Source organism: Macaca fascicularis, chromosome 15 (genome assembly GCF_037993035.2).
Source record: "Macaca fascicularis isolate 582-1 chromosome 15, T2T-MFA8v1.1".
Lineage (NCBI taxonomy): Eukaryota > Metazoa > Chordata > Mammalia > Primates > Cercopithecidae > Macaca > Macaca fascicularis.
Window position 1 is genome coordinate 20,726,073 of NC_088389.1, and position 23,654 is coordinate 20,749,726.

A 23,654-nucleotide genomic window follows, 5' to 3' on the forward strand; every position below is an offset into this window, starting at 1 on the left:
TTTAAAGTGAACCATCATTTCAAATTGTAAATACTCCTGTTGAGTACGCTATGCTAGCAGACACAATAAAACAATGAGAAGTGTGCACCTACACAGAACTCCACTGAATGTGACAGCCACAGATGCAGACCAATGTGGAGAAGGTCCTGTTGGCCGCTCAAATCCTACGAGAACAGCTGCCATGAAGTATGTAGTTTTTCAAACTGGTGGCAAATCTGGGTAAGGCTCCAAACAAGATAAGGTGCAACCATCCTACAACGTGCATGGAAGGCGTAGTTCTGGCAAATCCAGTCTTTGCTAAAAACCGCGCCAAGATGCTCTCCGTTTCTAGGCAAGCCAGACACGTGCTCTAATCTTGGACTATTACAGACAGGTGTTTTCCCTCTGCACGTGTGCCTGGCAGGAAATGCAAGAGTCAAATGGCACGTGGGCCAACCCTTCATGATGGGGACTATCCCTAACATCACTGGGCGTTTGGCATCCCAGGCCCCATCCACTAACTTCCAGTAGTGCCCCCCAGTATCGTCACTGAAAGCACCCCCACAAATGCCCAAAGCAATGCCCAGGAGGCCCCTGGGTTCCACACCAACTGCCAGAGGGATTTTTTTCAAACCTCAAATGGTGTCTCTTGCCTGGTGACCCCCAGTTGCACGAAGGCCAGGTCTAAATTCCTGAGGCTCACGCCCAGAGCCCTTCGTAACTCAGTCCCTGGCACAAACACAGATTGGTATCCTCAGCCCTCAGCTCCTATGCCCACCTCTTTACCGTTCAGCAGCTCTCCCTCTGCCCCTACTAAAACACACACACACACACACACCCCTGGGCCAGTGGCCAAGTTTTAGCCGACAAGTCTTTGATGCCAGGGTCTGCTCCCTGGAATGCCCGCCCCGCCCCCACCTGACTGAATGCCTCTTGACACCGCCCTGATCCTTTCCAACTCCAGCTCTGGCATCATCTCCTCAGAGAAGACTTCTGTGCTCCTCACCCCACCCCCAGGCTTGGTCGGGGACTCTTCTAGGCTCCCACAGACCCCTGGGCTTCCCTTAAGGCCCCCAGCACTGATCCTGCCCTGTTCTAGTCACCAGTGTAGACATCTGCACCCATCCTAAGGCAGGCATGTGGTAGGTGATGAATACACAGATGAGAATCGCTCAGTCCTCACCATTGGGGAGTTCATGTCTAGAGGAACAGACTCAAGGGCAAGACAGAGAGGGGCTGGATCCGAACCCAGTGAGACCCCCAAGGGCAGGGCAGCTGCAAAAGAGCAACTGCCCAGGGGAGGTACCACTGTGGAGTGAGAATGGGACTTTCCAAGTGGAGAAGAGGCAGAAGGCGTACCTGGCTGAAAACCAAGCACGAGCCAAGGTCAGGTGTGAGAAGGCATTGTACCTTCAGGAACTGCGGACAGGTCATTATTACCCAGGGTCGGGATGCAAAAGGCAATGATTAGAAATGAGGCTGGTGGGCTGGCAGAGGACAGATGGCACAGTCCTTGTAAGGTGCTAAGGATTTGGATTTGTGTCGTGGGGCCCTGGTGAGCCATAGAAGAGGTGAAAGAAGGGGAATGACGTGGCCATGTTTGCATGTGGCAGAGTTCCCTCTGGGAAGAGTGTGAAAGCTGCACTGAAGGAGTGCATGCATGGAAATCACCCAGGGAAAGGCCACGAAGCCTGAATCAGGATGGGGTTGGGTGGAGTGGCAGAGAGCAGGAGTGGGTATTTGGGCATCAGGAATAGAATTTGGTGTCCGCTGGGGTTGAAAAAAGGGAAACAGCCCTAGTATACCCCCGGGATCTCAGCTTGGTGAACCCCCAGAAGTGAGGGTAGAGACGGGCTGGCAAGACAGCTTGGGGAGGGTGGCCAGGATAAACCCAGTCCTCCACTGGATGAAAGCTAGGCTGCGGGCCCCTCTTCAGACACTAGAGGGAGCTCCAGGATAGGCCCAGGCTCCCCTCACCAACCAGCTTAGCTTCCACTAGCTCCGGGAGGGGATAGAACCCAGCTCACCATTCAGATGTAGGTCCTGGGGGTCCTATCGCAGCCCGGCCCACTGGCCTCACTGTCTCTGGGCCACCTCCTCCTTCAGCCACCGAAATGGCAGTGGAGAGGAGTCTTTCTGAGGTGGGAGCAGTCGGGGGCAGACTTTAGGAACTGCAGACAAGAAGTACAGACGGCCTGTGCCCTTCTAACCCTGTTCCCCCCACCTGCCCCTGCGGGAGAAGGGGAGTGGCTCACCCAACGTCACATGGCAGAGCACCCCAGGTGGGATGCAATGGACTCGGAAAGAGCACAAGCAGCCCTTCCAAACCCCTGCCTGAGCCTTCCTACAAAAAAACGAGGTAAGGGGGAATTCCCGTGAGCCACCCCCCACGTAATCCTGGGACACCTTTCCCCCGCAGGAATGTTCTGGGGTTGGGATTAACAGCAGCTTCGTGGGTGGAGCCAGAGCATGAATGGCTGCCACATTTTTAAAATGTATTTTTCTTTTCTTTAGAAACAGGGTCTCTGCTGCCACCCAAGCTGGACTGCAGTGGCACGATCTTGCCTCACTGCAGGTTCAACCTCCCAGGCTCAAGAGATCCTCCTGCCTCAGCCTCCCAGATAGGTGGGAACTACAGGTGTGTGCCACCATGCCCAGCTAATTTTTAAATTTTTTTTTTTTTTAGAGATGGGGTCTTGCTATATTGTCTAGGCCAGTCTCAAACCTCTGGATTCAAGTGATCCTCACACTTTGGGCTCCCAAAGTGTTGGAATTACAGGAATGAGCTGCCACGCTCAGACTGGCTGCCATATTTCAATGGTGTTCTGTACTTTCTGGAGAGGCACCTATTTTGCTGTGAGGCTGAGGTCCAAGGGAACAGGACCTTCTGGGGTCACTCAGAGAATTGTGTCTGCAGAGCTAAGGCTCAAACTAAGCCCTCTCACTCCTAGCCCAGAACTCTCCCCAGCAACGAGTTCATGGAAGGGGTTAAACTCACTCTGTGGCTGGAGTCAAAGCTAAATGTCTCAGGTCAGGACTCAGTCTGGGGCTGAAGTCAGGGCTTAGCCTGAGTCCAGGATCAGGGCTCAGTCAGCCCAGGGTCAGAGCTCAGGACAGTTTGAAGCTGGAGGCAGTCGCCTCACCCTGGGTTCGGGTCTTCCAGCCACTGGAGCTAAAGCTGGACAGGACGTCATCCATTCATTCATTTGTTGGCTCACCAAGTGCTTATGAAATACCTCCTGTGTGCTGGGCAACATGGTAGGTGTTGAGATTACTAGGGAGAACCCGATTCCCCATCCTTGGGGATCTCACCGTCAGACCTGATCCTCCTCAGAGCATCCAGAGGGGGAAGGATGGAGAGGAGTTAGCTAGAGGAAATGAGGGGAGAGACAGGAGTGGGGAGAGCAGCATTCCAGGCCAAGGGAGCATCCCTGGGCAAAGGTGTGGAGGCAGGGGAGGCTGGCAGGGACACGGATGGAAGGGGACAGAGGGCGGCGTGGCTGCGGTGCAGCGAGCAGGGAGGCAGCTGGAGAGGAGGGGGCTACTGGGAGTCCACGGCCACCAGAGAGCAGGGAAACCTCGGAAGAACCCCCACAGGGCGGTGTGGGGGCAGCTTGGCATTTGGGAAGGATCACCCCAGCTGCAGAGCAGGGAGTGGCAGGATGACAATTTTAGGGAAAGTGACTGGCATCTCTACTTGTCTAAATGGCACAATCTTTTAACATTTTACAAAAACAAGAAATGAATAACAAATGGAGACACCAACACAGGAAACCCTTTTCCTATTAAATCTGATGGAAAGAGCAAGCCCAAGCCCAAATCCTGTCAAAAGGGTTTGACAACCTGCAAGGAGACATGCCCGCGACACTGCCAGAGCTCCCTGGAAGCTGCCTCCTCCGTGGAGCTGAGCACCCCACATCGGAGGCCCCCCTTGAACAACACGGTTCTCATTGCCCAGACAAGGAAACCGAGGCTTGATAGGGGCAGGGGCTGACCCACGTCACATACCAAAATTGGAACAGATTCCTGATCTTCATGCTTGGACCTCTCTCTGTACACGCCACGCCTGTGCACACCCTCACACATCACACACACATCACAGCGCACACACACTACATACATACAACCCCACACATCGCACACCACACACACAACACACAAACACCTGCTGATATCACACACACCCACGCACACGTCACACACCACACACCCACATCACAACACAAACACACCACACACACGACACACAACACACACCTGCACATAGCACACCCACCCACGCACACATGCATGCATCACACACCACACACCAACATCACAACACACACTACACACATACAACCCCACACATCACACACCACACACACATAACACACAACACACATAACATACACCTGCACATATCACACCCACACACGCATCACACACCACACACCCACATACATCACAACGCACACTTACACATATACAAGCCCCACACATCACACACCACACACACACCACACATCACACCTGCACTTATCACAACACACACCCACACATTACACACCCACATACATCACACCACACACACCACACACATACAAACCCTACACATCACGCACCACACATACATCATACACACACCAACACATACAAAATACACTACATACCGGCACACATAACACATACACACATCACACAACACACACTACACACATACAACCCCCACACATCACACAACACACATAACACATAACTGCACATATCACACACATTTCTCACACCCATATGCATCACAACACATACAACCCTCACACATCACACACACCAACATACACACACAACACACACCTGCAGACATCACACACCATACACCTGTACACATCACAACACACACACATCACACAACATACATCATATACACATACCCACACACACCACACACTCATACACAACACATACATAATATGCAACACACACCCCCACACACATCACACACACATCATACACAGCACACATTACATACATCACAACACACACAACATACAAACCACACACCACACCCTCCACACACATCACACACCACACATACCACACACACAACATACACATAACACACATACTACACACACGCAACCCACACACATCACACACAATATACGCCTGCACACAACACACACACAGGCACATCACACACCAATACACACAATACCAACATACCACAAACACACAACCCACACATCACACCACACCATACACACACACCTAACACACAACATACACTACACACCTGCACACATCACAACCCCCAAACATCAGTGTACACATACATCACACACAATACCCACACATCATGCACCACATATACACACCACACACAACCCCCACACATCACATACCATATATCACATAAGCACACACATCACATGCCACACACATCACAGCACACATACACAACACACATATCACAACCCCTACACATCACACACCACATACACACCATACACACAGCACACCACACCATACAAACAACACATATCACACATACACCCCCACAGACATCCTACATCACACACATATCACGTAGCACACACACACACCCCACATGCCAGAAATGCTCCCCAAATTCAGATATGCAAATATCTGTATACATATAAGATTCTACAAACACACACAGACTGGCTCACACAGATACACACTTGTATGGATAGACGTATATGTACATCCACACAACCCCCCCAGAGCACCCAATACACACATAGACATATTCACATTCACACACACACACGCAGTCACACACCTATCCCATCACTCCAAATCGAAATACCCATATACAGATACCCGCACAGAACATACCGCCCACACAAACGCAAATACGTGCAGAGATACACAACACACCTACAAGATTCAAAAATATCCTCAGTACCCATCTACAAACACACCAGTCCCACATCCACAGACACACAGACCCTATGCAATCACAAACACCCAAACGCACGCGTACACAGCGTACCGCACAGCCTGGGAGGCCCGCCAGCAGCTGGTGGACGGGGCAGAGCTGCTGTGTCCCTGTGCTCACATCCAGGGAGAGGCCTGGAGACCCCGCCACCCTCTGCAAGGGTCTAGCAAAGTGCCACCTCCTGTGGGAGGCCAAGGACACCTGGCCCCTCAGAAGTGCCTGGGTCGATTCACAGCAAGTGCCAGGCAGCCTGGCTTAGGGGCCACACTGACTCACCCTGGACAGGAGCGTGTGAGCACGTGTTCCAGTGTGTGTTTTACTGGGGGGTGTGGGGAGCTATGGCAGGAGCAGCATCAAGATGAAAAGAGACAGTGTACCTGCTATATCAGCCTGCCTGCCTCCCTCCCTTGTTTCCTGCTTCCCTTCCTCCCTCTCTCCCTTCCTTCCTCTGCTATTTAATAAGGACCTTTAGTGAATCGGGCAAAACCAAGACACAACCTCTGCCTTCCAGGAGTGCAGTCTCGGTGTGAGCAGACACGCCTGGGGTTGAGCTGTTATAAGATATATTGTGATCATTGCTAGGAGACCTCGGGGAGACCTGGCTTCCATCTGGGGCTGTGGGACATTGAACAATCATGTCCTTCTCTGAGCCTCAGCTTCCTCAGCTGAAAGAGAGACCACACATCCCTGACCACCTCTCGGGTTTGTTAATAGAATCAAATGTCATGATGAAAGTGGAAACGCTTTGGGGGGGAAAGGGACATTTTTCTTAAAATAAGAACCAGGTGTGTGTTAACCTGTGCATCAGATCTGTGATATGGGAGGGTGGGTAACTGTGTGGGCCCTGGAGTCAGGGAGGCCTGGCTGGGTTCAGATCCCTGCTTTGCCAGGACTAGCTGTCTGAGCTCCAGTTTGAGATTCTATTTTCTCATCTCTAATACAGATGTAATAATAATAATATCCAATTTACATGAGTGCTATGAGATAACACATGTTAAGCTCTTAGAACAGGGCCTGCCGGCCAGGCATAGTGGCTCACGCCTATAATCCCAGCACTTTGGGAGCCTGAGGTGGGTAGATCACGAGGTCAGGAGATTGAGATCATCCTTGCTAACACGGTCTCTACTAAAAACACAAAAAATTAGCCAGGTGTGGTGGCGGGCGCCTGTACTCCCAGCTACTCAGGAGGCTGAGGCAGGAGAATGGCGTGAACCCAGGAGGCGGAGCTTGTAGTGAGCAGAGATTGCACCACTGCACTCCAGCCTGGGCGACAGAGCGAGACTCCGTCTCAAAAAAAAAAAAAAAAAAAAAAAAAAAAAAAAAAAGAACTGGGCCTGTCACAAAATACATGCTCAATTAAGCTCCTGTTCTATATAAGCTCTCATGTATTCAAACAACAAACACTTACTGAGCACTCTCTATGAACCAGGCATGATTCTAAGTGCTCTCCAAATTCTAACTCATTCAATCCTTTGAACAACTCTATTATTATCGCCTTTCTGCAACCAAGAAAACTGAGGCACAGAGAGGTCCAGTCACTTATTCAAGGACACACAGCTGATAGAAGGCAGAACTGGACTGCAACCCAGGTCTGTGGGACCCTCTGAATCTATCTACAAGACATGTACTTCCCTTTTATACTTCAAAATCCTCCTCCCCTCTCACCAGCACCTGTTAAATAAATCATCCAGTAACAGTTTCTAATTCCCAGACTTGGTTGCAAATGAATTATTCACATGGTAAGGCCTGCAAACTGCCGGCTGGGCCTCATTACCCAAGAAAGGCCGCCCACCCGCAAGATGCCGCTCCCTCCCATGGGCACGGGTCCTGGTGGGCTGGCCAGAGGCAGCCAGAGTTGGTGGGCCCTGCTCCGGGAACTGTGAGGAGCGGCTTTCTTTTCCTTCCCCCCGGCCCTTGCTTTCTAATAAGCTCACAGTCTGATGTTGCTGAGATACCATAAGCTCTAGACTCAGCCAGTCCTGTGTTCCAATCCTGGCTCTGCCCTGAGCAGCTGTGTGACCTTACGCAGGTGGCCAGCCCTCTCTGAACCTCTGTGGGAAGCTGAGCGACGGGCCCACACAATGGGGCACAGGGCGCCACTTCACACTTCCTCTTCCTCCTCCATTTGCAGGCCGAGGCTTGTGCTGTCCCTCCAGGTCCTGTGCTAGATGCTGGGGACAAAGACCCTGTCCTGTGGGGACATCCAGTGTCTGACTGAAACACTGGTGTGAGTCTGAGCCTTGGGGTGGGTTGTGGGGACTACTCCGCGCTCCAGAGCCCCTCTTCAGGGCTGAGCTGTGGGGATTGCTGTTACCTCCCTGGGTTACGCCCCCTGCCAGGGACAGCCCGTGGCCAGTGCCTCACCCATGTGTGACTGCAAAGGCACGGCTCCTTCTCAACTGGGAAACTCTAGGGGATCATCAGCTCCAGGGGTCCTCCTAGGGACCTCAGTTGCAGCCTCACGGTGGGTCAGTCTCCTGCCCAGTCAGCCTTGCTCCTTCCTTCCAGGTGGATCTCCCAAGGACATGCCCCCAAGAAACACACACGCAGTCCAGAATCTGTCTCCAGGAACCCAGGCTGAAATACTTGTCACAGACAATCCTGGCATTGAATGAGAACCAACCTAGGTCATCCGCAGACTCCTCATTCCCAGGCAGCCTGAACCTCAATATTGCTTCCAGACGGAGCCTAGTTTCCGCCCCAGTCTAAGCTCAGATCCTAGTCCCAGACTGAGCCCAGGCCTCCGGTGGAAAGCAGAGGGCCATCTGAGACAGAACAGAGAGAGGCCGCGTGGGAGGTAGAAGATTGGGGTGTGGCTTACACTGAGAACTGAGCCAGACTCACCCGGTCAGCCAGGAAGTCAGAGTCACGGAATCTCGATTCACAGAGAGGTATTTAAAAAAAAAAAAAAAAAAACACCTAAATAGGTTCTTCTTTATGGAAGAAACAAAATCTACCATGACTGACAAGAAAAATCCTAATAGCTGTGGGCACCAAGCCATGGGACCTACTTCCAGGTGCCTCTGTTTCCTCGGGACAACCCCATAGAGTTCTATTACCACCCATTTCATTTTATTTCAATGCTTTATTATTGTGTTGTATTATATTGTATTTATTTTGAGGCAGGGTCTTGCTCTGTCACCCAGGCTGGAGTGCAGTGGTGCAATCACAGCTCACTGCAACTTCTAACTCCCAGGCTCAAGTGATCCTCCCGCCTCAGCCTCCCAAGTGTCTGGGACCACAGGTACATGCCACTACACATCATCAGTTTTATTATTTTTTGTAGAGACACAGTCTCCGTATGTGGCCCAGGCTGTTCTCAAACTCCTGGGCTCAAGCGATCCTCCCACCTTGGCCTCCCAAAGTGCTAGGATTACAGGCATAAGCCGCCACAGTCATCCTATATTTTAGTGCATTTTATAGACGAAGAAGCCAAGGCTCAGAAGCATGCATGACTTGGCCTCTGGCCCACACTGTATTTCTACAGGATCTAGACTCAATCAGAGGCTCATCTCCCAAAGAGAGACCCATAAGGAGCGTCCAGGCCCCTCTGTCACCTGAACTAGCGAGTCACCAAGTTCCTAAGTCTTGCCCAGGGCAGCAGGGGTGTCAGGGGAAGGACAGTGACTGGTGCATGAATCTGTGCAACTGATCCAGCCCCAACCTCTGGCAGGCCCTCATTGCCTTCTGGGTCTCCCAATTCATATCATTGGATGCTCACAGTCATCTCCTCAAGGTAGGCACTATTATGTAGACATGGCATAGGTGAGGAAACTGAGCCCCCCAAAACGGGATCCCACCTGTCTGGGCTCACAGAGCTGAAACTCACCTCTGGAATTTCTGATCCTTGGTCTTCCCGCCTCTGCTGTTCTATATGGAAGAACAAAGGCCACTTCCCCATGTGCTCCGCACCACGGATTCTTCATGCATCCGTCCATCCACCCACACAGCAGCTGTGTGGCAAGCGTCTCCTATGCACCAGGACTAGGCTGGGTGCTAGGGACTGAGTGGGGAAACCAGAGGCAGAGCCTGGCCTCACAGAGTGTCCAGGCTGGCATGGGAGCCACGCAGTCAATAAATGTGCTCACAAAAAAATGAATGCATCTCCATGTGCTAAGCACTGGAGAGAAGCAGCCTGGGAGATCATGAGTGGTGTGACAAGGACTCTCTCTCTTGGGAGTGTTCTCTGTGCTCCAGGGAACTCGTGGGCAGAAAATCTGCAGAGATGGACCCTGTAGGCTTGGCCTCGGGGGACAGAGGCTATGAGAAAGGGTGAATTATGCCCCAAAGGAGTCAGCTTGCTTGCAGAGGCTGCAGCCACCCCACTTGGCTCCTCCAAGGAGATGGGGTCCTGGGGGCTTGGCTGCAGCAGGAGATAAGTGAGGAGTTTATTGAAAATCTACCCCAGATTCGCTTTGTGAGGCATCCCAGCTGGGGCCTGAAGCCTCCAAGAACTATATTAGAGCTTTAGGAGAAATAACGAGAAAGATTATTTCAGGAAGAGGGAACGGCATGAGCATACGGCTGGAGGTGGAAAAGAGTAGGCAGACCCAGGAAGGTGGAGCAAAGAGAGAAAAAGGAGGAGAAACTGGGTCCCGGCCCTCAGGGATTTCATGGCACCCTGGGGAGGCTCGGTTCCCACCGTGCACCAGTAACAATAATCGCTGCCCTGTTGCAAGCTGACCCTGTGCCCAGAAAGGGTCATGCATGATCTCACTGCATCCTCTCTAGATCCAGGAAGATGGTTACTGCCAGGTCCCACTTTGCAGATGAAAAACCAAGGTCAGAGGGGTTAAATCTGTCACCCGAGAGTGCAGTATTAGTAAGTAAAGGGTCAGCCTACAATTCCATGGTGCCGGGCTTCACAGCCCCTGCCCTTAACACTCCCCTATGTGCCCACAAAACAATCAGAGGAAATCTGGAGGTGATGGGCAAGGCCCATGCCTGCTCCACCCATGGTCTTATCTGTCTCTCCTACTGAGCTGAGAGCTCATTTACCTCCATCACCGCAGAGCCCTGCATGACACTAGGCACGGAACTGGTGCTTAGGAAATATCGTGAATAACTCATCATCATAAGAACAAACATTGCTCACCATGGGCGGTGTAACCATAACCCTGTGAAATCTATATGGTCATTATTCCCATTTCACAGATGGGGTAACAGAGTCGCAGCAAGTAGTGAAGCCGTGATTCACCAGACAGCAAGTAAATAAATTAACAAGCTAATTAACGAGTGAGCGTAATGATGAATGAATGAATGAGAGTAGAGGTGAGTAAATAAGTGAGAGGTTGAGGCCAGGCAAAGTGGCTCACGCCTGTAATCCTAGCACTTTGGGATACCAAGGCGGGTGGATCACCTGAGGTCAGGAGTTCGAGACCAGCCTGACCAACATGGTGAAACCCAGTCTCTACTAAACACAAAAAATCAGTCAGGCATGGTGCCTGTGATCTCAGCTACTTGGGAGGCTGAGGCAGGAGAATCGCCTGAACCTGGGAGGTGGAGGTTGCAGTGAGCCAAGATTGCACCACTGCACTCCAGTGTGGGCAACAAGAGTGAAAACTCCGTCTCAAATAATAATAATAACAAGTGAGAGGGTGAAGATGAGGTGTAGGTCTTGGCGAGGTGGAGGCCCTTCTTTCCATCCCCACCTTGTTCCCCTCCAGCCCCCAGGGGAAGGCCCCTTTTAGTTTCCTCTCAGGGTGCCTGACACTCTTTGCCAGACTGTTGCCTAGCAACAGTGCTCTCTACGGCCAGCTCCACCCATTTCAGATGCCAAGGCTAGGGGTACACAGCCAGCTCCCAGGGCCCGGCCCCCGACAGGCAGGGAGTGGGGGGCCCTGGGCTCCCAAATTGGGAGAAGGAGGTCAGAGAGCAGAGGGGAGCCTGGGTGGGTTCTGAGACTGGAGGCAGTGACCCACAAGGAAAGGGAGGGTGTCCTGGGCACCAAGCCATGGGATCTAGTTCAGGGTCCCTCTGCTTCCTCAGAACACCCTGTGGGGTTGCATGATCACTCACGTGACAGATTCTGAAGGCAACTCTGCCTTGTGTAGGGGAGGGAGGCCATGCCAGGCTGCGCGTAGCAATAACCACGGGGCCTTGAGTCTGAAGTCTGAGTTTGAGTAGAGCTGGGATGAGTCACTTCCCTTCCTGAATCCACTTCCACACCGGTAGAATAGAGACATGGTACCCACTTCCCGGGGAACTGGGTGAGGATAGAGCAGGAACATGGAAAGGCTTGGTATTGGGAGGGTACGGATTATTTTTATAAGCAAGGAGTGTGAAATCTATTTTTAGAGGAGAAAGAATTTCGGTACAGAGAACTCTCGTAGTCCCCTCCCAGAGAGGATGGGCTGAGGTGCGGGGGAGCGGTAGGCCTGGAGGACTCCCTGAAGAGGTGGCCTGGGAATTCCTGGCGGAGGGAACGGCCTGTGCAAAGGCCTGGAGACACGCGACTGAAGCGCGCCTAGTAATAGCGTCCGTGGATTTATGGGCCTTTACACTGAATCCTCGCGGCAGCTCCAGAACGCTGGAGTTAGTGCTCCCGTCTCACAGGAAAGGAAACGTTGGCTCAGAAAGGTAAAGAAACTGGCTTGAGGTCACGCAGCTGGTGAGTAACAGAGCTACGTCCAGTTCGCTTTCCCCTGGTTATGCACTGAGAGAAGAAAGTGGCTCAGATGCGGGGAGTGAAGAGAGCGAGTGGCGAGAAACGCAGCTACGAAGCGCAGTGTCATTCCTGCATGTAATCCTTCTCGGGAGGGCCTGGACCCACGGCGAAAGAGATCGGGCTGTGGGCAGAGGGTAACAGGGAGCCAATGACGGCTTCTGAGCTGAGAGATAAGTGACCCAGGCCGTCCCTCGGTGCTGTCCTGGGCCATCTGGCTCCACCTCCTACACTCTCCACTCTCTGCATCCATCCACCTCACCCTCCACCCCCGCTGCTTCTCAACCACACTGAGAAACCATGTGTGACGGTGGAAAATGTAAAAATATATATGCAACCGAAAAACAACATCGGGCTGACAGCACACAGCTATAAATACTCTGACGGGTGCAGAAACGCTCCTCCGATCCTGCTTCCTGCCGCCTGAGGAGCGGGGGCATGGTGTTTGACAGGTGGGGTGGGGGGGACTCAGGAAGGGATAAGGAAAAGGGACAACTATTTGTGGACCTACTCTGTGCCAAGCACTTCCCAAGCGTTACGTCACCGAGTCTTCGCAGAACCCTTGAGTGAATCACTACCGTTATCCCTGTTTTACAGACAAGGAAACCGAAGCAAAGAGAGGCAGGCAGGTCATCTGGCTGAGGTCACACAGCCCCGCGGCGAGAGAGCAGTGAAGGTGGAGTTCCAGCAAGCTCCACCTGGTGAGAATTCGAGCCCTGCCAATGGCCACCTCTCTGGAGGAAGAGAAAGCCAGCTTCAGGCTCTACCTCTCTCAATCATTATGCAAGGCCAGAGAGCGCTGGAGGCTTCCAGGCACTCCTATGCTTACACACCTTCCATGGCTCCCAGCTGCCCTCCAGATAAAGAACAAACTTCTCAGTGTGGCCCCTGAAGTCCTGTGATCTGGCCTCTGTCCACCACCAGGGCCCATCTCGTGCCAGATCTCTGAGCCTCAGCCACGCTGACCTGCTTCTCTCAGGGTCTCTGCTGTTCCCCTCTAGTTGCTTCTCCTTACCCTGGGGGCCTCCACTCAAATGTCGACTCCTCCACTGGCCGGACATTGCCATTAACCTGCTCAAGTGCTTTCGCTGCAAAACTTAGCACAGGCCGGGCACAGTGGCTCATGCCTGTAATCCCAGCACTTTGGGAGGCCAAGGCAGCAGGGCTGTTCGAGCCCAGGAGTTTGATACTAGCCTGGGCAACAAAGTGAGATCCTGTCTCTATTTTTTAAAAAATTAGCCGGGCGTAGTGGAGCACACCTGTAGTCCCAGCTACTCAGGAGCTTAAGGCGTGGGGATGGCTTGAGCCCAGGAGTTCGAGGCTGCAGTGAGCTGTGATCATACCACTGCACTCCCACCTGGGTGACAGAGCAAGACCCTGTCTCAAAAAAAAAAAAAAAAAAAAAAAAAAAAAAAAAAAGACCCATAGCACAATTGTAATCATGTGGGTCACTGTGGGGTGGCGGGTCACAGATGGTGAGTGGCAGAATCAAGACCAGGTCCAGGTGGTGCAGCCACAGAGCTGGTGCCTCCAAGTACTCAGCTGCTCACACAGGCCCAGAGAGGCCTCCTCACTGGCAAGAGGAAGAAGCCACGTCCTCTTGGAGGAATGAGCAGGGCTACAGTGGCACAATCACTGCTCACCGCAGTCTCGAACTCCCCAGCTCAAGCGATCCTTCCACCTTAGCCTCCCGAGTAGCTGGGACTACAGTCGTGTGCCACCACGCCTAGCTAATTTTTTCTATTTCTTGTACAGATGGAGTCTTCCTATATAGCTCAGGCTGGTCTCAAACTCCTGGACTCAAGCAATCCTCCTGCCTCAGCCTTCCAAAGTGCTGGGATTACAGATATGAACCACCATCTCCTGTAACCACTGTTTAAGAAAGTAAAAAGATGCAGAAGAAGTTAATCTAATGTTTTGTTTAACCCAATATACTCCAAATATCATTCCTACATGTAATCAAGATAAAAAGTTATTAATGGCTGGGCGCCGTGGCTCACACCTGTAATCCCAGCATTTTGAGAGGCCGAGGTAGGCAGATCACCTGAGGTCAGGAGTTCAAGACCAGCCTGACCAACATGGTGAAACCCCGTCTCTACTAAAAATACAAAAATTAGCCAGGCTTGGTGGCGCATGCCTGTAGTCCCAGCTACTCAGGAGGCTGAGACGGGAGAATTGCTTGATCCTGGGAGGCAGAGTCTGCAGTGAGCCAAGATTGCACTGTTGCACTCTAGCCTGGGTGACAGAGAAAGACTCTGTCTTTAAAAAAAAAAAAAAAAATATTGAGATATCTTACTTTTTTCTTCCATACTAAGTCTTCAAAATCCAGTGTGTATTTCACACTCGTGTCACATCTCAGGTTGGGACAGCTGCAGTTCAAGTGCTCAACAGCCACATGTGGCCAGAGGCTACTGCATTGGGCAGCACAGTGCTAGACTAGAAACTCCATGAGGGCAGGGACCACAGTCATACCTACAATTATTAAATCTAGCATCTGACAGAGTGGACACTCAGGAAATGTTTGTTGACTAGCTGAATGAAAGGATGAACGAACAAATGAAGGAAGGAATGAACCAATGGTCTAAGGCCTCCTCAGATCTGAAGCCACACTCCTAGCACAGGCAATGGGAAGGGCATGGAGATGAATTCTAGCCCCACCTCTGCATCCACTTCTCTGAGTGACTGTGAGTACCTCCACTTTTGGGGCCTCAGTTTCTCCATCTGGTCAATGGCTAGGGAGCTGGACCCTTGTGATTTTTCTGGGCTCTCACTTCAGGACTTTACCCAGAAGATGGGAGTCGGGCCCTCGGCCAAGTTCCCTGCTCCATGCCATCCCATCACCCTACTCTCCCTCCACCTGTGCATAAGACAGGAGGTCTCAGGAAAGGCCGCAAGGCTCCCAACACACAGTGACCTTGGCACAGACAGCAAGGCCAGTGTGGGGGTGCTCAGGCTTAGCCTCGTCCTGCCACCATCATCACCCCCACACCTCATGTTTGTTCAGAGTTGAGAAGAGAGCAGGGCAGGGCTTATCCTTTCAGTTCTGCAGAGAAGGAAAAAAAAAAAAGAGACCAAGAGACATGCCAAGACCAGTCTGAGGTCACACAGGGGGGCAGGACAGAGCTGGCTGCGGCCCTAGGCCTCTGTTTTTCTTGTCTGAAAAATGGATACAAAATGTGCCGTCATCCTATCAAACATCAATGCCTCAAATCCAAGCTCCGCTCCTTAACAGCCCTGTGATCTTGGGCAAGGTTTACCTGACTGTGCCTCAACATCCTTATTTGTAAGTGGGTATCATAATAGTGGCAACCTTACAGGGTTGTTGAACCATTAACGTGTGAATGTATGTAAAGCGCTCATAAGAATATCTAGGACACTGTGAGCGCCATATGAGTGACAGATATTATTATCAGCCTTTATCACAGAGCTGTACTGCAGTTTAAATAAAGGAAGAGGGGTGACCAGGGTTTGCAAACTCTCGAGACCCCTTCTGGAGAGGTAAGCACCTTTTGGCTGCAAAGGATGTTGCAAACTATAAAATGCCCTGTGACTTGCAAAGCACTTTGTAAATGTTGCCGCAGTAAGGAGGCTATTGTAGGTTAGCCTTTTGTAATCCAAAAAGCACTTCAAAATCATAAATCACTTTGGGGACCGAAGAGCTCTTTGTAGGGGCTTTCTAGACTGTTGAGTGCTGTGCAAGTCAGAGACAAGTGGCCTTTCAGAGACATGAGCAAGAAGCCCGGGGGGAGTGGGGACAGAAAGAAACCAGCCCCAGAGGATAAAAACAGCGGTCGTTTTCCTCTGCTCTCATCACCTCCCGTGCCAGCCAGTGCAGAGAAATTCCAGCAGATCTGCAGATTCCTGCGTTTCTGTGCAGAGGCTAGGGAGGCCTCCCTGCATCGCTGACTCAGCCAAATGGGAGGGTGTGAGTTAAGCAGGAATTGGCTCCGTCTTCCTTGCTCCTGTACCTCTTTTTTTTTTTTTCTTCCTTCTGCCACAAAGGCAATGAACCTGACACCATTTAAAGATTTCCCTTTTTGGCCTCCCGATGACGTTGCCCTGAGGTCCAGACTTGGGCCTCCTCTGGAGACCCAGCCTGGGATGTCTGCCACCCCCATCATGGAAGAAGTAATAGGACTGTGAGGGCAGAGGGCAGAGGGCAGGTGGGGAACAGGCAAAGACCCTGGGCTCCAAGCCCAGTTCTGCTATTTCTCATCTATGACCTTGGGCAAGTTCATTTACTTCTCTGAGCCTGAGTCCCTCAGCCATAACATGGGGTTGACAATGCTCATCTTGTGTGTCACTGTTAGGTGGCCCGGTGTGCACAAGTTCTGTCCCTTCCTCTAACCGCAGGCATGAGGGCCTTCTAATAAGGGAGAAATAGATACCAAGGCAGCTTCTACAGTGTAGGGGCTATGAGCACGACTTTTCAGATCATAAAAACTTGGGTTCAAATCCTGGCTCTGGCCAGGCACAGTGGCTCACGCCTATAATCTCAGCATTTGGGGAGGCTGATATGGGCAGATCAGATCACTTGAGCCCAGGAGTTCCAGACCAGCCTGGACAACATGAAAAAATCCAGTCTCTATAAAAAATTTAAAAATCAGTTGGGCATGGTGGCACACACGTATAGTCCCAGCTACTCTGGAGGTTAAGGGTTAATGCCTGTAATTCCAGAGTAGCAGGGAGGATCGCTTGAGACCAGGAGACGAAGGTTGCCATGAGCCAAGATCACACCACTGCACTCCAGCCTGAGTGACAGAGTGAGACTCTGTCTCAAAACAAAAAACAAAACAAATAAACAAAAAACACTTCTGGCTGTACAACACATCAGCTGCGTGTCTTTAGGCAGGTCATATTACCTCTCTGAGCCTCTATTTCCTCGACCCATAGAATAATAGTCTCTATCTTGTAAAATGTTTACAAGGACTTGAGACATGATGCATACGGCGTGTGTGGCACAAAACCTGGCACACAAGTGTGGCTCAATAAATGGTCACGATGATTCCCTCCACCTCCCCAGGCTAGTATGACAGTCTCATTGTATTCCATCATATCACACACATCTCCTTCAGGGGTTTCCTCACACTTGCAAGTAATAGATTAAAAGCTTCTGGGCCGGGCGCAGTGGCTCAAGCCTGTAATCCCAGCACTTTGGGAGGCCGAGACGGGCGGATCACAAGGTCAGGAGATCAAGACCATCCTGGCTAACACAGTGAAACCCCGTCTCTACTAAAAAATACAAAAAACTAGCCGGGTGAGGTGGCGGGCGCCTGTAGTCCCAGCTACTCTGGAGGCTGAGGCAGGAGAATGGCATAAACCTGGGAGGCAGAGCTTGCAGTGAGCTGAGATCTGGCCGCTGCACTCCAGCCCGGGTGACAGAGCGAGACTCCGTCTCAAAAAAAAAAAAAAAAAAAAAAAAAAAAGCTTCTGGACCCAGCCAGACCCTGTCACCCCTGCTATTTCTGCAAACCCCTCTGAGACCACTTTTCCACAGCCCCTTCTCCTCTACTCATCTCTCTATCTGCAAGATGTCGACCTCAATGTGAGACTCAACTCCTTGAGCCTGTCACAAATCAGGCATGAGCAATGCACTCTCTGCTATAGATTTCATAAACAGGGGTGGGTCTACACTGTAGCCTCTCTTCTCAGGAACTGTGGTGAACATAGTCATCTTCGTCCAGTTACAGCCATGGGTCTGTAACACCCCTTGAGGGACGCAGCAATGTGCCCTGTTCACTGTTGCTTCCCCAACACCCAGGGCAATATCTGGCCCCCAAGAGGCAGATCTGAAACACACAGTGAGTAAATAAATAAATGACAGGGAAAGGCGCTCTTGAGCTGGGGGAGAATCATGTGGTTGTCCAGTGCCCTCAGCTGTCAGGTCAGTTGTGTGGCAAGGGGCCTGATTTGGTCCCTACTTGCAGTCAGGAAGAGGCTGATACTGATGTGTGTCCATTTCAGACCTCAGAAATAACCACCTGCCCGATACAGTCTTGGCCTTTTCAAAAGTCATGTGCATATTAGCACTTGGGGATCCTTCTTCACCCACAGGTCTGATGCTTTCCCATCAGCAACTGTCACCAAGGGTGACTAAGACACAGGACAGTGGTTCCCCAAACCAGCTGCACATCAGAAGCCCCTGGGAAGCTTTGGAACACCAGAGCCACTTGGAGGTCAGGTTCCCCTGAGATCCTGATTCAAATGGTCTGGTGTGGGGCCTGATAGTTTTTTTTATTTAAAAATCATAGCTGATTCAAAAATGTATCACTGAGGGCCAGGCATGGTGGCTCACGCCTATAATCCCAGCCCTTTGGGAGGCCGAGGCAGGAGGATCACCTGAGGTCAGGGGTTTGAGACCAGCCTGGCCAACATGGTGAAACCCTGTCTCTACTGAAAACACAAAATTAGCTGGGCATGGTGGCATGTACCTGTAATCCCAGCTACACAGGAGGCTGAGGCAGGAGAATTGCTTGAACTCAGAAGGCGGAGGTTGCAGTAAGCCAAGATTGTGCCATTGCACTCCAGCCTGGATGACAAAGCAAGATTCCGTCTCAAAAAAAAAAAAAAGAAAAAGAAAAAAAAAATCACTGAGGCAGAGAAAGGTACTTTTTTTTGTTTTGTTTTTTTAACAAATGGGTCTATAAATGCCTGCAGCTTTCCACCTGAAGCCCTCCATGAGTCAGGCAGTCTGTGGGCTGGGTGAGGGCCCGGCTGGATGCTAGAGAGGAAAGCATGTGGGTTTTGGAGCGACTGTATACGTGGGTTTGAATTTTACAACATCCTAGCTCTGTGGCCTCGGGAAAGTCACTTCACCAATCTGAGCCTGGGCTTCCTCCTCCATCAATTAGCAGTCAGAATTCCTGCCTCACATGTTGGCTGGGAATAATCAATGAGAGAATGTCATATGTAATTATCTGGCACAGGGCCCAGCCTAGGGTTGGCGCTTTGTAAAGTGCGGTTCTGTTGCCTTCCTGAGCAAGCTTGGGGTAGGAGGGAGGGCAAGTGTGGCTCCCAACATTGACCTGAGCCCTTGATGGGGAGAACACTGGACTGGGAGAAAGGAGGTGTGGCCCTGTCCTAGTTCTAGCCCATCATGAGGTATGACCTTGGCCAAGTCACTCCCATCTCTGAGCCTCAGTGACCCCATTTGGCTCAACCCCAGGAGGTAGTTAAGAGGTGAGCTTTAGAGGCAGATCAACCTGGTTCAGCCAATTATCTGGGGCAAGGCACTCAATCTACCTCTTTGGACCTCTGTTTCCTCCTCTGTGAGATAGAGATCCATTGGTGCAGATTCTTCCCAATTCTGTGTTCAGTGATATCATATTGGTAGCTTGAAATCAACCATAGTGGGAGTATTTACACCAAGGAAATTGGCAAACATTACAAATCAGGAATCCCCCTTCACCTTCCCCCAGCAGTTTACCAGCACACCACTGGAACTCAGATAATGATACCTTCCACCATGCATGTTGGGAGTTTCAGAAAGCTATTGCCTGTTTTTTTAAACACTTAGCACAACACCTGGGATATAGTGGGCACTCACACATGCTAATTAAACACACTTAACATTTGTCAGCCATCACTTTGCTTGGTATAAAGTGTTCACATCTGTCATCTTATATAACTTGATCAGCCCCAGGAAGCTTCCAGAGGAGGAAATCCAGGCTCAGACAGGCTTGCTGACTTCAAATGCAATTACATTTTGCAGGCCTACTCTACACTGAGTTATTCTTACACGTCCATCCCATTTCAGCCTCACAACCCCCTTTCATTACAGATGAGGAATCAGCGGCCCAGGAAGGGCAAGTGACCTTCCCAAGGTCACAACGCACTGAGTCTGAGGCCTTCGTATCTATCCATTTTGATCCTCCTTCTGCCAGTGCCCATCTCTGCCAGGCACCCTCCGCCTCTCCAGTGAGGGCAAGCTCTGCCGATATGATCTCTCTGGCCCTTTCCAGCACTGACATCCTTGGTATTTAAATCAGCACATGAATATTTCACTAGCATCCTGGGTGAAAATAACCCCCCGCCTGGTTATGTCAGGCTGCGGCCCCAGTCGCTAGGCCACGGCTCTCTTGCTATTTGCGAGACATGCAATTCTGCGAGGCCTCCCAGCAGCAGCCCAAGGAATCGATAGTCTTTAAATAAGTAATTAGAGGAGCTGAAGACGTCGGCACAGCTAGAAGGGAGCAGGGGAATATAAACTCATAACTCTCCCAAGTTCACTGTGAAGAGCTTGGTTCTGTTTTTTTGGTGAAGAAATGCAACAGGGCCTGGGGCAGGGTGAGAGATGGGGACGGTCAGGGGAGAATCAGAGGAAAACAGTCATTGTTATTTATTGGGTGCTTCCTATGTGTCAGGCTTTGTGTCATGACTGCCTTACCCAATGTTCTCCTAAAGTCATTGAGGCACAGAGAGGGGAAGTCAGTTCCCCAGGGCCACACAGCTGGAGAGTGGCAGAGGCTGCAGCCCGTCTGACCTCTGAGCAGGGTTTCTCAACCTTGTGTTATTGACCTTCGGGGCTGGAGCATTCTTTGTGTTGGGGGCTGTTCTGTGCAGTGTGGGGTGTCTAGCAGCATCCCTGTCCTCTATGTACCAGATGCCAGTAGCACCTCATCCCCACTTGTGACAACCAAACATGTCTCAAGATATTGCCCAATGTCACCTGTGGGGCGAAATTACAGACCACAGTATACAGTCTGTGTTCACTTTGCTGCTCTCTTCCTCTGCTTTTAGGATATGGATTAAAACCCTTCTCTCAGGCCAGGCATGGTGGCTCACACCTGTAATCCCAACACTGTGGGAGGCTGAGGTGGGCGGATCTCCTGAGGTCCGGAGTTTGAGATCAGTCTGCCCAACATGGAGAAACCCCGTCTCTACTAAAAATATTTTTAAAATTAGCTGGGCGTGGTGGCATGTGCCTGTAACCCTAGCTACTCAGGAGACTGAGACATGAGAATCACTTGAACCCAGGAGACAGAGGTTGCAGTCTCTGCAACAGAGATTGCACCACTGCACTCCAACCTGGGTGACAGAGTGAGACTCCGTCTCAAAAAAAACCTTCTCTTAGCCTAGAGAGGCAGATCTGGAGACAAAGCTGGCTGCATGAGAACACCAACTTGGCTACTCACTGGCTGCGTGACCTTGGCCAAGTTCTCAACCTCCCTATGCCTCAGTTTCCCTCTCTGTAAAATGAGGGCCTACACAAAGGTTATCATGAAGCTTAGACAAGTCAGTCAATATACCCATGTAACAGACCTGCATATGTACCTCCTGTATCTAAAATAAAAGCTGAAGTTTTTTTTTAAACGTTAGTATTATATATCCAAAGCATTTACAACAGTGCCTGGCACGTATGTGTGAACCCCCATCGTGATCCAAGAGCCTACCTGACCAAGCCTCAGCCCATCTCTGCAGCCACCCTGGTACCTCTGTCCCCTCGAGAACAAAAAGAGAAACTGTCCTAGAAGCCAGGGAAGAAGTATCTTTGGCAACTTCTGCTGTTCCTACCTTCCCTGATGCATGCTGCTTCCCACCATTCCTGGAGGAGTTGGGAAAACAGCAACAAGGATGGCGTTTGGTCCCAAAGGTTCCCAAGGTAATAACAAAAGCTGCCACTTCCTGTCTCCCTGCAGCGCTCTCTATGCATGGAGAGGAGGGTAGAGGCGCTGCACACCGATTTAACAAAAGCATCCGATTAGAACGCGGTTCCTTTTATTATCCGGGAAGCTCTAAAAATACATCGAAATGAACATATTTTATCACTGGAGTTGGTCTTCACATTTTATGGGTCTGTAGCGGGTGTTTTTGTTTTACCGACATTTGTTAGAAACAGGGTTCTGGAACACTGTCCTTGTCTGGGTGCTCGTGAGAAATTGCATCCAGAAAGGCATTTCAGGACCTGTCCCTATGGAAACAGCTCCACTGCAGGAGTGTGCGTGACTGCGTGAGTGTGAGTGCGTGCGCGTGTGTGCGTGTGTGTGTAGCTAAAGTCTTCCTTTTTCCTAGGGGCAAGGGTGCCTAGGGATTACCTGGTCCAGACTCCTCATATAGTTGAGGAATACAAAATTAGCCAGGCGTGGTGGCAGGCGCCTGTAATCCCAGCTACTTGGGAGGCTGAGGCAGGAGAATCGCTTGAACCCAGGAGGCGGAGGCCCGCACAGGGCAGTGCTTTATCCAGGATCACAGAACAACTTGGTTTGGCAACTATTTTCTGTGTATTAGTATCATCCTAGCTGCTCTAATAAACACCCCCATCCCAGTGACATGATAGACTTTTCTTGCTCACGGGACAGAGTTCCTGGTTGGTCAATGAGCCTTCCACTAGGTGATTCAGGGACCCAGGGGGCTCCCTCCTTATTGTGGTGACACCTTTTCCTAGAACTCAGAATCATCTGCTTTCATCTGGATGAGGGAATAATTTGGAGGATTGCACATTGAAGGCTTTCATGGGCCAGGCCAGAAGTGGCCCATGTCACTTCTGCCCATGTCCCACTAGTCAAGCCTCAGTCCCATGTCATGCCTAACCACAGGGAGGCTGGGAGCTGTTGCCTGGCTCTGTGCCCAGGAGGAAGAGAAAGGCTGGTGAGCAACTGGCCAGGTGTTGGTGCTTGGGCTGGAAGCTGCATGGGCAGAGAAGAATGGGACAGCAGACCTGCCCTCCCAGAGCTCACAGTCCAGTGTTGCGAGGTGGGGATGGGAAAGCAACAGCAAACACAGGTCACTTATATCCCCAGCTTGAGGTTCAGAATAAGGACCATCTTTTTGCATCTTCATCCCATTGATCACCAGAAGTCCACTTACTTTTCACAAGAGAGAACTCCCATGCCAGTATAAGTTCAAGACCAAGACTCCCAGTGTCCTTCCTAAGTCAGTCCAAAAGAAGTCAGCAGTCCTGTTTTTTTTCTTTTCCAGACAGAGCCTCGCACTGTCACCCAGGCTAGAGTGGAGTGGCACAGTCTCCGCTCACTGCAACCTCTGCCTCCTGGGTTCAAGCTATTCTCCTGCCTCAGCCTCCCGAGTAGCTGGGATTACAGGCGCCTGCCACCACACCCGGCTAATTTTGTA

General features: G+C 51.1%; 1 protein-coding gene across 7 annotated transcripts in view; it reads right to left on the reverse strand.

Moving 5' to 3' along the window:
• The window catches only part of CRB2 (crumbs cell polarity complex component 2), a 38,673-nt gene extending 28,207 nt beyond the window's left edge, over window positions 1–10,466 (reverse strand). For 6 of the 7 annotated variants that reach the window (XM_074016601.1, XM_074016597.1, XM_074016590.1 and 3 more), the window contains exon 1: window positions 9,750–10,052. The gene's annotated coding sequence lies outside the window, so the exon portion shown is untranslated. Of the gene's footprint in view, window positions 1–9,749 lie in introns of all 7 variants that reach the window. The other variant, XM_074016602.1, reaches the window with a different exon arrangement.
• Window positions 10,467–23,654: the final 13,188 nt, after the last annotated feature.